General features: G+C 36.6%; 1 non-coding gene across 1 annotated transcript; it reads left to right on the top strand.

Annotated features, from left to right (window-relative positions):
* The first annotated feature begins 1291 nt into the window (after positions 1–1291).
* Positions 1292–1378, top strand: Trnastop-uca (transfer RNA opal suppressor (anticodon UCA)). Its single transcript has one exon. It is a non-coding gene; the product is annotated as a tRNA-Sec (tRNA).
* Positions 1379–14904: the final 13526 nt, after the last annotated feature.

Genomic DNA, 14904 nt, shown 5'->3' with positions numbered 1-14904 from the left:
TAATGCTGTATCTTACTTCAATATATTTTGTCCGGATTAATGCGCTTAGAAACATCAGTTTTAAGCGCTATAATGTCATTCATTATCAGTATCATTACCTTATACGTCATGTGTCCCAGTACAATTTGATATCTTTTCATTAATATACCTTTCATCAATCACTAGTTATAACGTTTGGATGAAAAATGTCCAACTCCTGTTAAAAGCAGTAGGGTCCCTACTTTTTTAATACTACCCGACTTGTCTTACGTCAAGTAAGTCAAATTGAGTCCTTGCTGATGAAACAATCGACTCCAATAAAACTCTAACAGGACAAATAAAGAATTTGAGCTGGTGTTGACTTTAAGAGTTGATACGGATTGCAACTCTTGTCTTTATTTTTACATAGTGAACTTTGATAAGTCTCAAAAGTACATAATGGAAAATACAATAGCTAAAGAACCTCACTGGCAGAAGCATTTGCAGCCTTATAACGATTTTTTTCGTAATACATATTTGAATGAAATGCCCTTTGTCTAATTAAAATCTAGACTTAAATTCAGACACAAATTTCAAATTCTTCTTTTGATTGTTGCTGAGATAACTACATGTACTACCCCAGGAATCACACTTATCTGACTTTATCCCATAAAGAGTCACGTCGACACAGTGAAAAGAATATCAAAATACAACCATGAGAGAGAGAGAGAGAGAGAGAGAGAGTACAAAATACTCTAGATATCGATGCAGCGTACTAGAGGGCCCTAAACATGCACACATTAAATAACCACCGGTGATTGATAAAACGCGAAAGAGAAAAACAAATTAATGACGGTTCATGATTACATTTCTAATCCTAACACACATCCTCTTCAGTTTTCTGCTTACCTTTTTTTAAGAATTTTCTTTTTCAATATTCAAAACTGTGATTATTGTTGCACGTATTGGTTAATGAAGGTGTTAATTTCACCATGTGGTGTATCAGCGCACTGGTTTATGGTGTTATGTTATTGTGTTTGTTGAATTAGACTTCATAACATTTATGCACTTTTTACTTGTTGAATGTCCGAAAATATGTCAAGTTGTTTTTAAACAGAACATTGTTATCTGGACTGCACGAATCTAAATGGGTTTCGCGTTGAATTATGACCGTTGGCGAATATGGGTCTGCAACGCAGACTAATTTGGTCAAATGTGTATTACGAAAAGAAGCGCGCATAGCCCTCTACAACAATAGCTGCGATACGCACAGCGCGAGCAGCGAACGGACGCACTGTAAGGTATAAATACGGAATAGACCCACGGGATAGTTGCTCGGATGAGCTTCACTGGTGTGGTGTGCAGGCTTCAAACCTGTAGCTGTCTAGCGACAGAGTGGTTCGATTCCACCTTCCGAGCGTGTCATTTTTTTGTTGTCCGTTAATTGGAAGCTTGGCCGTTTTGAAACATTTTCGCAGATCGCAAAATACATATACGAGATTTTTAACATTGTGAGAAATATCAACATGATAAATGTGAACATGATAACATGTACGCACTTAGACGGCTCTCTCTTTACACATTGTTTCTACGCAGTGGTAAATCGTTGCTAAGTTTCATGATCAAACTTTCAAACAGAAAAAAAACAATGTACCAGTATTTCAAAATGTTGTACACAACGTAGTTGTTGAAAACACAAGTCATGGTGAATTCCTTGAATGTACGTCAATATTTCACTATAGGGACTAATCCAACATGCACTTACTGTATCACTATGGTCGTTATGAAAGGACAAGTCCACCTTCATATACATTTGGATTGAGTGAATGCAACAACATTAGTAGAACACATCAGTGAAAGTTTGGGGAAAATCGGACATTCCGTTCAAAAGTTATGAATTTTTAAAGTATCTGCGCAGTCACTGCTGGATGGGAAGACTACAGTGTATGATGTCATATGCGTATACAACGATATAAGGAAAACAAAAAGAGAATTTCACAAAACTTTACTTTTTGAATAAAGAGCACTTTTCTTCGACTTGTTACTGACATAAGTATTATGTTAAGGGTAATATTATTCCCCCTGCCTTCTGAAAGAGAGAAGATGAGTGTTCATTTGTTACGCGAGAAAAGTGAAAATATGTTGAATTTCCTTTATTCTTTCTTTATATCGTTGTACACATGTGACATCACAAGCTACAGTAGTCTTCTCATCCAGTCGTGACTGAGTAGAAACTTCAAAAATTCATAACTTTTGAATGGATCGTCCGATTTTCCTCAAACTCTCACTGATGTGTTCTACTAATATTGCTTCATTCACTCAACCCAAATGTCTGTGAAGGTGAACTTGTCCTTTAAACCATTATGTTTTATTATGTGATTGAGTTTGCCTTTATACCTTTGATTCCGATTTGATTTGATCGAGTACAACCATACAAAAATTTAACACAGTTTAGTATAGATAGCAACTACAACAGAAACGCATAGTTTTGTTCGCGCATTATCCTTTTAATCATGACCACATTAATCATTAGATTTTTTTAAAAAGTAAAATTAAACCAGACCATTCGCTTATCTCCCCCCCCCCCCGCACTTGCGCTTTCCCCCTTTTGTTTGTGAATCCCGAAGAACATGACATGACTGTGTTTGTAAGCCGTTTTGCCATGAGGAACGGGCTGTCATCTAATCAAGCTGCAGTATGTATGTTAACCGTGACGACCCCTACAACATGAAACATGTCATTTAAGAGAAAGTGCAATAATTCACTGTACTTTGCATTTAAGTGATTTATTGCATTTATTAATAAAACCTGATTTTTTTTTTCGTAGAAAAACTAACTTCTGTATTAAAATGTCTTTATTTTATCATTGTTATGTTTTAATCTGTATATTGCATTCTTGGTAAGGCAAAAATGAACTGAATTACATAAAACTGAATTGAATAGAATTGAAAATGAATTCAATATCTGTCTCTCTAAAACGATGACGCAGAAGTGTGATTTGTAGTTCGTGTTGAGCAGAGAATGAATTTTGGCAAGAGCTACGTATATAGTAATTCAAACACGACCAATCTTTAATATGTTTTAATTCTTTGTTACTATATAGTATACGTTTATGCATTCTAATGATGAAGTGGTGATCACAATTTTCATGGCTTTGTCTTAACAGCAATCTGCTCATGTTGAAAGTCTGTTTGAGATCCTCGCAGAGAATCGGTTAAATACTGCAGACTGACAGGTTAAGAAACATAACCAAGAAAGAACGTTTAAAAGAATAGTGTGCTTGTTTACGTGATCTCGGTGATTATTAACATTAATTTAGTGATTCAAAACGTCATGTGAGTTTTTCTTTTAGAAATAATCTCCTCGGTTAGAATAGTTATCTAAATGCGGAATAACAAAAGCAAAAAATCTTTCGAGAAATTCTAGGACTGCAGAGGTGTGAACTAAACATAGTCAATTTCGAAGGATAAACGAAACAGTGTGAGAGAATAGATTAGAGAATAGAGACACTCATGTGAAGTGCCCCATCTTGGAAAGAAATTTGAACAGTTGTTTTGTTTGTGGTCTCACAAAGGAGAATGTGGATCATTTACATACAAAAGTATGTTCCAGAAAAGAAGAATAAGAAATACTTTTTTTCTTCAGTTAAAGGGCAATTTCGGACGAGTTAAAAGCTAGTCCGAAAGGAAAGAGTATTATTGAAAGTATTAGTAAAATTCTTGAGGTTTTTATTTCTTTTTCAATGTTCCGGTCTGAAATCGTAATATAGACTTTGACTGATCATTAATTTCGAAGTTATTCAGCCAAACATAGCATTATGTTTTACACATTCGTACCAGAAAAATTATTTTCGTCAGTTTTTTGCTCAATGGTAAAATGTGAGGTGATGGTATGAACTTACTCATTTGCACTTACTCATTTGCATATTCATCAACTATTCGAGAAATGTTTGTCAAAAAATTAGCGAAACTTCACGATAATTTTACAATTTCCCCCTTTTTGCGACTGATTGACGAATTGCCCTTCATCGACGTAAATAAACACCAGTCAATTGCAGTCGACTTGAACATGTCCGTTCAGCGCATGAAGCGATGTTGCTTGATTTTTAATTCATCCATTTTTACGCTTACGATGAATTAAAAATAAAAAGCTAAGAGATCACTTTGCAGAAAAGATTATTCAGAGTTTTCAGTTGTAGCCATGATAAAATATTGTCGGCATACATACTCTGGCTGGATTCGAACCCACGAACTCCCGGGGTGTTTCATAAAGCTGTTCGTAAAGTTACGAACGACTTACGAGCGACTGGTGATCAGTTCTTGTGCTGAATTATGGAAATTCTGATAAGTATAACACATCAGAACTGATCACCAGTCGCTCGTAAGTTGTTCGTAACTTTATGAACAGCTTTATGAAACAGGGCCCTGGTTGATACACAGGCGTCATGTCCACTGACTACCGAGCTTTCGTCCGATAGCCAGTGACGGTTCTGATCCCTAGGCCTATATGGCAGCGGGTATACTGCAAATTCATTAATAGCGTAATCTGTACGTATCTATATATTTCTTTATCAAAATTATATCCTTAATAACAACTGGAGTAGTTCTAGAGTTGCATCCATACTGATCTTTCAACGGGATAGTCAAACTTGTTTGATTATTGAAGAAGAATTCAGTGATGTAGATATTCTCGTGGCAGGACTGTTCAATTGATGCTCTGACAATGTTATTATCAGAGCATTAATTCGACACGCCTGAGAAAACGACATCAAGATTTTGTAAGATTTTGATTATGACAGATATCATTGTAGGGAAACTTTCCATTTTTTTTTGGTGGAATGTTAGTGAACACAGTATGGTATTTCCAGTCAGATGCAGTCGATTTTGCATTTCCGTTCAGCTCATGAAGTGATGCTGCTTTACTCTCAATTCATCCATTTTTATGCTTACGATGAATTAAGAATAAAAAGCTAAGAGATCACTCAGCAGAAAAGATGATAGCCCACAATAATCCTGGCTGAAGTTAAGCTGTCTCTTTTTCTTTCCTTGTGTGTATAGTAGGTATAATAGGCTTTGTAGATTCGTATAGGCAAATCATCCTGTTCTGTTCGTTTCGACGGGGCTGCCATCCAAGTCGAGTTCTGCTTTAATAATGGCGGTGTCCAGTTTTCTTCCTTGAGATTACTTGTAACTGAGCTTTATGTCTTATAGACTTATGCATATAGGGTATGGCAACTCTCACTGCAATTCTCATCATTATCAATCTGTTTCTCATATTATGTTCGAAAGGATAATGGTAATGTCTATGTTGATACTGCTACAAATAGCAGTGAAAATGGTAATGGTAATGAAACGGTCGTGGCTGAGTAGTGAAAGCCACGCAGGCTTATATGCATTCATGAGGTTCGAGTCCAAGTTCGGCGACAGTGCCCTAATTGCCAAGGCACTTTATGCACTTACAGGGCCGGTGTCACAGGCGATCCGTTCCGGCCAGTCGATAAGTTCCGCCGGAACTTATCGGCGGACTGTGGCCGGTATATAAGATCCCCCAGATCCAATCGGCGGGATTTTTGCCTCACCGCCGATAAGATCCCCCACCGCCGATTCGATCCGGGTCTCTACCGTACAATGTATACAAAGTGGTAATGGGGAAACACCCCTTCAGTAAAATGTACTCTTCCAGTCTCCCTCTACAGCCAATGAACTTCTCCAAATCTCTCTGACCAGCCAACCGAACAAAGTTGCCAATTTGAAACACGGACTACAAAGCAATTCCTTTTTCCCCCTCCCTTATCTCTTTCGTCGTCATGGTGGCCATGGTGCAGTCACAGAATTCTGCTCTGTAGAGTTCTGCACAATGTGACATTGGACATGCCAACCTCTCTCTGATTTGAATCATTTTGAACAGAATACCGAATGAGTAACTGTAAATGGGATGTTCGGCGTGATTCATGTTAATTACTGTAATACAAGGAGCTTCATATTAAACATACTATGAGCTCAAATAGTCCACCTTCATTTCAATGTCTATTTTCAGGGCACAGAGTCTAATCATTTTAGTGCGATATAACGACCAATATGATCGCCAACGTCATACGACGTACATGCATGTTCGTTTGGTTCATTATTTTTTCAGTTGTAAGAACTGAAAATGACGGGATGAATTTTGTTTTTGTGTGTTCAGTTGTCTTTATTATATGTTGTATCCGTGTGTATGTGCATATGAATGTGTGTGTGTGTGTGTGTTTCTCTTTTGGGGAGGCGGTCTATCTATACATAGAGATTACTTCAAACAGGAAAGGTATTCTAAAGAGATACAGTATGTTTTGGTTGAGATGGGTGATTGAAAATTGAACGTTTTGCAAGAAATATATAAAGCACATTTGAAATAGAGAGCATACGATTCTAAGAGAAATTGAAAATATATCATACCAAATCGGTTTGGACTGAAAAAAAAAAAATACATGTGTAGTGGGCAGATGATGGGTCCATCCTTTTATTAGGGTCTCTTTCTTTATGCAGTGCGTATAAAAAAAAAACGCAACAAGATTTTATTTCAAATTTGTGAAGATTGTGTTAACTTCACACCAAAGTGAGTAGCAACATCTTAAAACCGTATCTCCTCTTCAAAATGATATTTATGCATACACGGTCATGGGTGGCTAAGTAATCATTCTTTTTAGACAATGGGTAAATTGGACTTGGGACCAAGTTTAGACACTGCAAGAATCAACGCACCTTATCAGAAATTAACTTAACAAATGGAATAATGAAATTAATAACCACAACTTACCATTGGTTTTTTTTTTTCGGAGAACTATTTTTAACATTACAACCCATGCCCCTCAACATGGCCACCATTCCTTCCCACACAGAGATTAGCTCTTTTCTACATCTCACGCACAGCTCTGCGAATCATTGTGGCTTGATGGCGTAGAGCTTCAAATTCATCAGTGATTCTTTGCACTGTCAGATTGAAGGGTAAAGAACACTTTGCTCTTGAGATAACCCCAAAGGGGGAAAAAATCGCAAGAAGCCAGATCCAGAGATTCTGGTGGCCAATCCACATCATGATACAAGGCAATTACCCGATTTCCAAATACCTCAGCAAATCTGTTTCTTACTGCAACTAGTCGATGGGCTTTTGCGCCATCCTGTGCCCACCATAGGCGTCTGAACACACCCCTTTGTCGCACAGGAAAAATTTCCATTAAGTTCTGGAAAAAAATCTCCATCATTATGCTCTTTAAGTGTTATTTATTATCTTTTTGTTAAATTCTGGCTGAGATATTTATTTTAATTACCTATATAGGTTACAGCAAATGAAGATTCATCATCAGTAACACCCTAACGCAATGAAAAAATCACATTATAAAGCAATGAAATTAGGCATTTCGTTTCCATAATTTTTCCACAGCTGCATGCAGTCACCAGCTGCTGTCCGAAATACATCCTCAATCATCAGGCAATAACTGAGCAAACTGAGGCTGGATAGAACACTGATGGTTCTTTTCTACAATTCCTTTATCAAATCTTTATGTATAACTTGATTTGTTTTTATGGCAATCTTACACAAAAGGACAAGGCCATAGAATCGATAGACCGCGAAAGTAGCAAAATATCATTGGGTTGGAATTGCCAGTGGTACAGGATTTACACGTGGAAAGAATGATGGTCAAGGTAAACAAGATAATGACCGATTTAACACACCGTCTGCATACGGTTACTATTGCCTGAACAGATCAGGGATCAGACTCTGTCCTCGCACAAAGCGTACCCGTTTTAGAAGTGCTTTTGTCCCGGATTCCATTCACACGTATAATGCCAGAGTAATTAGATAAGTTGTTATGATTAGTTTTTGGTGTATGTATTATCACTATTATTATTATACTCCCGCATATCCAAAGAGTACAAGAAGGTATACAGGAAATGTGTGTGGTTGGTCGGGCAGTCGGGCGGTTCGTCGCAAAGTTGACGTCGCGAACTTTTCTACAGCTCTGAATTGATTCTGATGAACTGGGGTATATGGTGATATTGAGTGATTATCTTTATAAGTTGAAGTAATTGAGTTCAAATTTGGTGATGATGAAAGTGAGGTGTAGATTTGTAGGATATAATTATGTTTCTCGTGTGTGTTTGATAGAGAAAGCATTGTTATGGTAATTTTATTATTTTTATTATTTTTTTTGTTTTTTATTCCCACAGTATTTGAAGTTTTTGAAGTTTGAAGTTTTTGAAGTTTTATTAGCAACAACAATTGAACATGTACATTCTCAATCATAACATTATTGTATAATTACATACATATGTGAAAAAATACTGATCTATTACTCCTTTACAATAACATAATTAAAGGATGACATTTGAGATTTATATTTAAATATGATACGTGTAGCATAATTCTACAAAGTTGTTGTTGTTAACAAGGGAACCAAAAGTTTAGTAATTTTAAATTTGGAATATGTAATGATTTACAGGTGTATACATGCAAGACACATTTGGTGTTATTTTGATAAGGCGCTGCCATGGTAAATATTATTATTATCATTATGGATTTTTTTGTGTGAATTATACTAATATATTGGGATATGTAGGTGATATAACTGTTTGGTGTATAATGATGATATATATGAAAGGATATTATCAAATAAATTTTATGAGTGGAATACTTATATGAAGTGATATAAGCCCAAATCAACTATTCTTTAAAATAGCCCTTTGAATTCGGCATCGAGATTATTCAATACATTACCAACAGAAACAAGATCCTTAACTTCAATGACTGCATTTTCAAGAGCAATTTCGCACATTTCCTTTGCTAATCATTCTACCTGATTATATTAAATTTATCAAAGTACACAATGTTTATGTAATTACTATCTCCCAATAACTAAGTTGTCACATGTTTAATTTTCCTTTTTTTTTCTTTTTTTTGTCTGTACTTACACAATGTATACTCAGTGACTTTTTATTTCGTTCATTTTTTTTTCTGGAGTTCGTTTGTAATGATTATTTTGTGTTTTTTGTGTGCATTCTCTTCATTGTATGATTTCTATGTTTTGTAATCATTTCACGGCCTTACTGAAAAACAGCTTATAGCTGATAGCAGGCTTTGTTTTTTTGTATTTCTGGATTTTATTGATCAGATAAAAAAAAACATCGTGCTTTTTCATAAGTCATATGACCATATACATTTTTGACATTACAAAACAAAACATTTGATAGCAGTCAATGATAGTGAAATTACCAGGCGTCTGATCCTTTTTTGGAGTATAATCTCTAACACACGTTAATACCAATAACTCTAGAATCGTATACACAGAAAACGAGGTGGGAAAAAGGCTTTCTACCGTGGTTAAATAAATAAATTCAATTCAATTCATATACAGCTGTATATTAATAGTTTTTGTATACATGTACATGTAGTTGTAAATGTCGGGTTAATGTATCATGTTATTATGGTGCATACGTTACTGTATGTTAATGTGAGTGAGTTTCATTTTGTACTCTATGACATGTCTGATTGTGGTGTACCTGTGATGTATTGAATGTAAATTTTGTTGCGATATCCAATGTATAAAGAATTTCCAGAGTGGGCAACTTAAGTACATTGTAATCAATCAATAAATCTCCTCTTCCGTTTATCCTGTTCAGCGTGTATGCATTCTCTCTCTCTCTCTCTTTCTCTCCTTCTTCCTTTAATTTTGTTTTTGCTCAAATCCTTTCATTCGTATATTCCCCTCAGTTTAGTCATGTCATGTTGTTGTGTCTCTGTTGTTTGTTTCATTTTGTCTTATTTGTTTGCATTATGCATAATTACGTACTTGTAATTATGAAATAAGTATTTTTGAAGATATTTTAGAGTGGTCTAAAATCTACAAGCAATGCTTTTTAGTGGACATCTTAGTTCTCATTTTTACCCTGCAAACATAACTTTGTAACTCCAGTATGTGTGCATATCTTTATTAGTTTGTTAATTACCATTGAATGTCATATTTTGTAATGTATATTTGCTTATGTTTGCATTTTTGATTTACTTTGTGTTATGTTTTGTTGAAAGAAAAATGAGAATAAAATAAATAAATGAAATAAAATCCACATGCATATCGCCATCTTAGTCCCCTGCATACACATTAACAATTTGTTTGCAGACTATTAGACCAACATTCTTTTTTTTTTGAAGTACAGCTGAACAATAATTTTCTTATCAGAACAAAGCTCACCGAAAAAAAAAACATGTTTATCCTTGCTGTACTTTATACCAGCAAAACCTCCCTCTCTCTTCCTTCCCACTTCAAGCAGTCTCTTATGAATGTAGGACCTATAACTATAGTATTATCATGCTCTTTCGTTGAACTGTTCTTTGAAGTTTTGTCTATAAATAAAGGCTATTCGTACACTGTCTATGCAACGGCTCCAGATGATCGACTCGTACGTATTTGTGCATGCTATTTAGCTAATACATTGTAGTCCCTGCATTAATTCATTTCTTCGCGCCACTTGTACGAGGTTATAATATGATTCATTTAAAGGGAAATTATCAGAACGTAAAAATAGGTTTGTCCTTAATATCATTCAAAAAATGAAGAAATAGCTTTCTTAGATTTTTTGGGTTTGGTATAGGCAGCCGCAATAAACAGATATTATTTTGTTTTTAATGAGGCCTACTCGCACAACCCGGATAGGATCGGCGGTTGCGGAACGTTTCTGCGTACTGCCTATTGTGCGGTATATTCGTTCCGCGGAACTAATCGACCGGATTCGGCCGGTATATCGGTTCCCCCGGAACCCGGAACGGATCGACTGTGACACCGGCGCAGTGTTTTCAAAAGTGTGGGGGCCCACTTCCGGGTTTCATGAGCTAACAGGCAAAAAAAAAACAACAACACGTCGGCTCATCTCTTCTCCCCGTCCACTTCCTGGTTTCTTCAGCTGACAAGCAAAAAAAAAAAAAAAAAAAAAAAAAAAAAGGGGTCCTCAGCTCATCTCTACCCGTCTTTTTCCGGGTTTCTTCATCTGACAAGCAAAAAAAAAACAAAAAAACAAAAAAAAAAAACAAAACGAAGGCGGGCTCACTCTCTCCCCTTCCATTTCCGTGTGTTTCACCCGACAAGCAAAAAAAAAAAAAAAAAATAAAGGTCTTCAGAGCAAAAACATAACCTTACCTCAGCCATACTTCAAGATCTCTATCTATTTCTATTTTAGTGCCACTTACGTACTTCCGGATTAAAAAAAATGTGGGGGCCCAAAGTGATGACACCTTATGTATTCCTTTGTATGGTGCACAAAAAGTGTGGGGGCCCGAGCCCCCACGGCCCCCGGCCTGCGCCGGCCATGCTTTACCCTCAATCGTTTCGGAGGAGAATTGAAAGCTGCCGGTCCCGTCGTGTACATTAGAACAGGGACATGATGAGACGTCTTGCTGCTTCTGACATAAAAATGTAGGGAGAAATTGCCGTGAAGTGGTCGAATAAGCACAAAATCGGCTGATATATACTATGGCAGGGAGGCCTTACGCAGGTCATAGTCATCGAGTTGATTTTCGGCATGTCCTGGCTGGTAGACTATCAGATTGAAAAGGAATTGATGATAATGATAGTAATGATGATGATGAGGTTGATGATGAAAATAATAATAATGATGATAATTATCGACAATGATGATGATGATGATAATAATGATAATGATAATAGAAATGATAATGATAATGTTTCATTCTTATTATCGTAATTTGAGAAAACAAAAACACAATCCAAAAAATAAAAAAGGAAAGCCCAAACCACACCAAAAAAATGTTGAGTCACGTGACAGCGAAAAACGTCAACCTCATGTCGTATTCAGCCAATTACTCCACGTTCTTGTAATACGGAACACAAGAAGCTTCACAAAAGGGCAAATCCAAAACGGCAAGTTCGCTCCGCCGAAGTCGCTCTCGGACGTCCGGTGCGCCCCTCCGTAATCTGACATCCCAGCCATCGCTCGTCGAGTTCCGCTCTCGTTTGCAATCTCGGGATAAAATCTCCCCGCTGCCTCGTAAATTACCCCTTCACTCGGCGAACTTGACAAGTGACATGTGACGTCACTCGGTCGGGTCAGTCAGATCCGATTCAGCCTCGTTCGCGTCTTCACCCGGACACAATTTTACGAGATCGAATGATTTGCACTCCTTTATTTTTCGTGTGAGACGTAATGTCATTCTTGGAAAGAAGAGCGCTGACATTTAACGAGAACATGACTAATACAGTGCTTCTTGAGATAATTGTACCAAATACCCAAATCGTTTTATTCAAATCGTTCTCTGCACACCTACCTATTTCAAATAGTAGAATCAATTTGGTGCGTCAGGTATTTTTTTTTTTGATAATTCTAATAATCCTTAGGTGACAAATCATATTGATCGTATTTTTGATATTCTATGATGCCCTGGTAAGTTAATGGAAAAGAGCAAAAAAAAAAAAAAAAAAAAAAGAGAAAATCCTGAACATCTTTGAAATGACATGAAATGATTTGAAATGAACATATTAAACGGGGTTGCGCAAATGAAGTGTGATGCGTCTCCGACATATCATCCATATACATTTGATGAAAATACCAGCAATAGTCATCAAACATTGACGAAAGCTGCGATAATCTGAAAGATCACGATTCTTAAAGCCACTGTGATAAAAAGAAAAATGTTCAAATTATCACATTTTTTATGCATATAGTTTAGTTGTATCACAAAACATCCATACATGAATTTAATCAAAATTTCGCAATAAAGCAGCAAAACATATAAATTAAGGAGCTGTCACTAATTTTCTCAATAAACCATAACAGCAGACGGTCTATTCAAGAAAAGATTTTCATAATACTATTGTTCAGATTTTGTGTATCTAATAATATTTATCATTATCATTATTGTTATCATACTGATTAACATTTTTACATTGTTTGTTTCTATCCCTAACTCATATTTTACTCAACAGTACTATTTAGAAGCACTAAAGCCGTTTTTTCATCTGCAAATGATAAATGATAGCTCTAAAGTAAAGCTGGTAGAACGGTAAGTTTTATCTAAAATTGTCCAAAATGTGCCAGACGATGGTTTTATTCGATATAATTGATCGAATTCAAATAAAAGAACTGTAAGTGTGTTTTAAAATCTAATGGCAAAATTTGAGAAGGTGAGAACTCTTCGAAATTTGACTCAGCTATGAATTTGGGTATGCAGGGTGTGCCTTGTTGAGTTAGCATTTATGTTGGTGTCCGTAATGACGGTAACTTTGTAAATACTTTGAAATTACATTGTATAAGGGCATTCAATAACTGTATAGGCTACCTTCCGCAAAAATGTTTCTCCAATGAATGTTCGTGTCAGATTTCGACATGCAGTTTTTACTTTTTTCCCTTCAATTTTGTCGATTAATAACAATAATTACAAAGATAATGGCAATAATGATGATGATGATAAAAATAATAATAATAATAACGATAATAATAACAATAAAAATGATTATAATTATCATCATCATCGTCGTCGTCGTCGTTATCATCATCATCGTCATCATTATGATCGTGCGTCTAGGCAGACTCCAGGGTAGCCTGTTCAGCAGTTGCCCTGCCATTACCCTGTAGCGATTTCTAGGTATCCATTTATAGGCCCTACACCTATGGGTCGTGAGGAACATGGTGGCATTTTCAATCGAAAAATGGTAATAAATTTGAATTGAACTTTAAAAAAAAAAAATCTTGTCCAAGGACGTCAGGGCACTTGACGCCGGGATTCGAACTCGGAACCTCGAATTGAAAGGAAAGAGTCTCTTCCACTATGCCACAGTGCCCCTCAATATTTTTTTTCAATTTTACTGTGATATCCACATCATATACATGCGTGTATATTTACACACACACACACACACACACACACACACACACACACACACACACATATATATATATATATATATATATATATATATATATATCATATAATGAATAATATATAGGCCTATATAAATGTATATCGCTGATGGAGAATGCGATTACTATTAAGCTGTTTGGTCTTTTGTTTCTTAAAACATGCATTTCCCCGCCATGATGAAGAGGGTTTTTTTAATCACATAAGATATGTACATGCATAGAGAGAGAAACAGAAAAAGAGACTGGCAAGCACCCATACGCTCCAAGCACTCTTTAATGGAGCTCATTATCCTTCAATACTCGAGTTCATATTACACGTTTCAGTGTTAGTGGTCATTATTTCTGTGATACAAGTGTGTACCTGCACTTCAGTTCTTACAATGCGCACCACTAATAATTGATGCTTCCGCCTAATGTGATCATAGAACTTGGAATGATGAGAGAAATGGCGTCTGTGGACGAAGTGTAGTTTAGGAAAAATAATGAGGAAAAAATACCAACGACAACTCTGACCTGCACAGGTTGACAGGGGTATATAACATTATCTGGGCCGCCTTTTGTTTTTTGTTTATCAAAATATTTTCCGTACCTACCAGCAGAATCTGGTGCGGACGCTACTCTGTTAGCGCCCGACTCGCCTCGCGCCCCAATCCTCGACAAGCGCCCCTGATGGATCGCACAACCTCGTCACGCTGTCCTGATTGGGCGAGCGAGGGACCCCGCGCGGTCCGTCCGTTGTCGCTTGCGTGCTAAGCCCAAATCCGACAGGGCTGGACTTAAAGTCAAATAATTAGTTGGGCGGACTAGCCATCTGTCATCTGGTCCATTTTGGATTTGCCCGATAACGAAAGGCGAGAAGACACGGTAAGATGAAGAGGAGGAGGAGGAGGAGGAGGAGGAGGAAGGGGGAAAGAGATGTCCGCTGAAGAGACGAGAGAAGTGAGAGGAGTGAGGAGAAAGTTGCAAGACTTTCACGGAACAGGAACCTGGAGAGAACAAGACATGTCATTGTAAAGTAATGCATGTCAACATCCTCTGTAAAAAT

This window comes from Diadema antillarum, unplaced genomic scaffold, assembly GCF_040938485.1.
Source record: "Diadema antillarum isolate AM-2024a unplaced genomic scaffold, OU_Dant_1.0 seq00000744_RagTag, whole genome shotgun sequence".
NCBI lineage: Eukaryota > Metazoa > Echinodermata > Echinoidea > Diadematoida > Diadematidae > Diadema > Diadema antillarum.
This window is presented reverse-complemented; position numbering and strand designations above follow the sequence as displayed.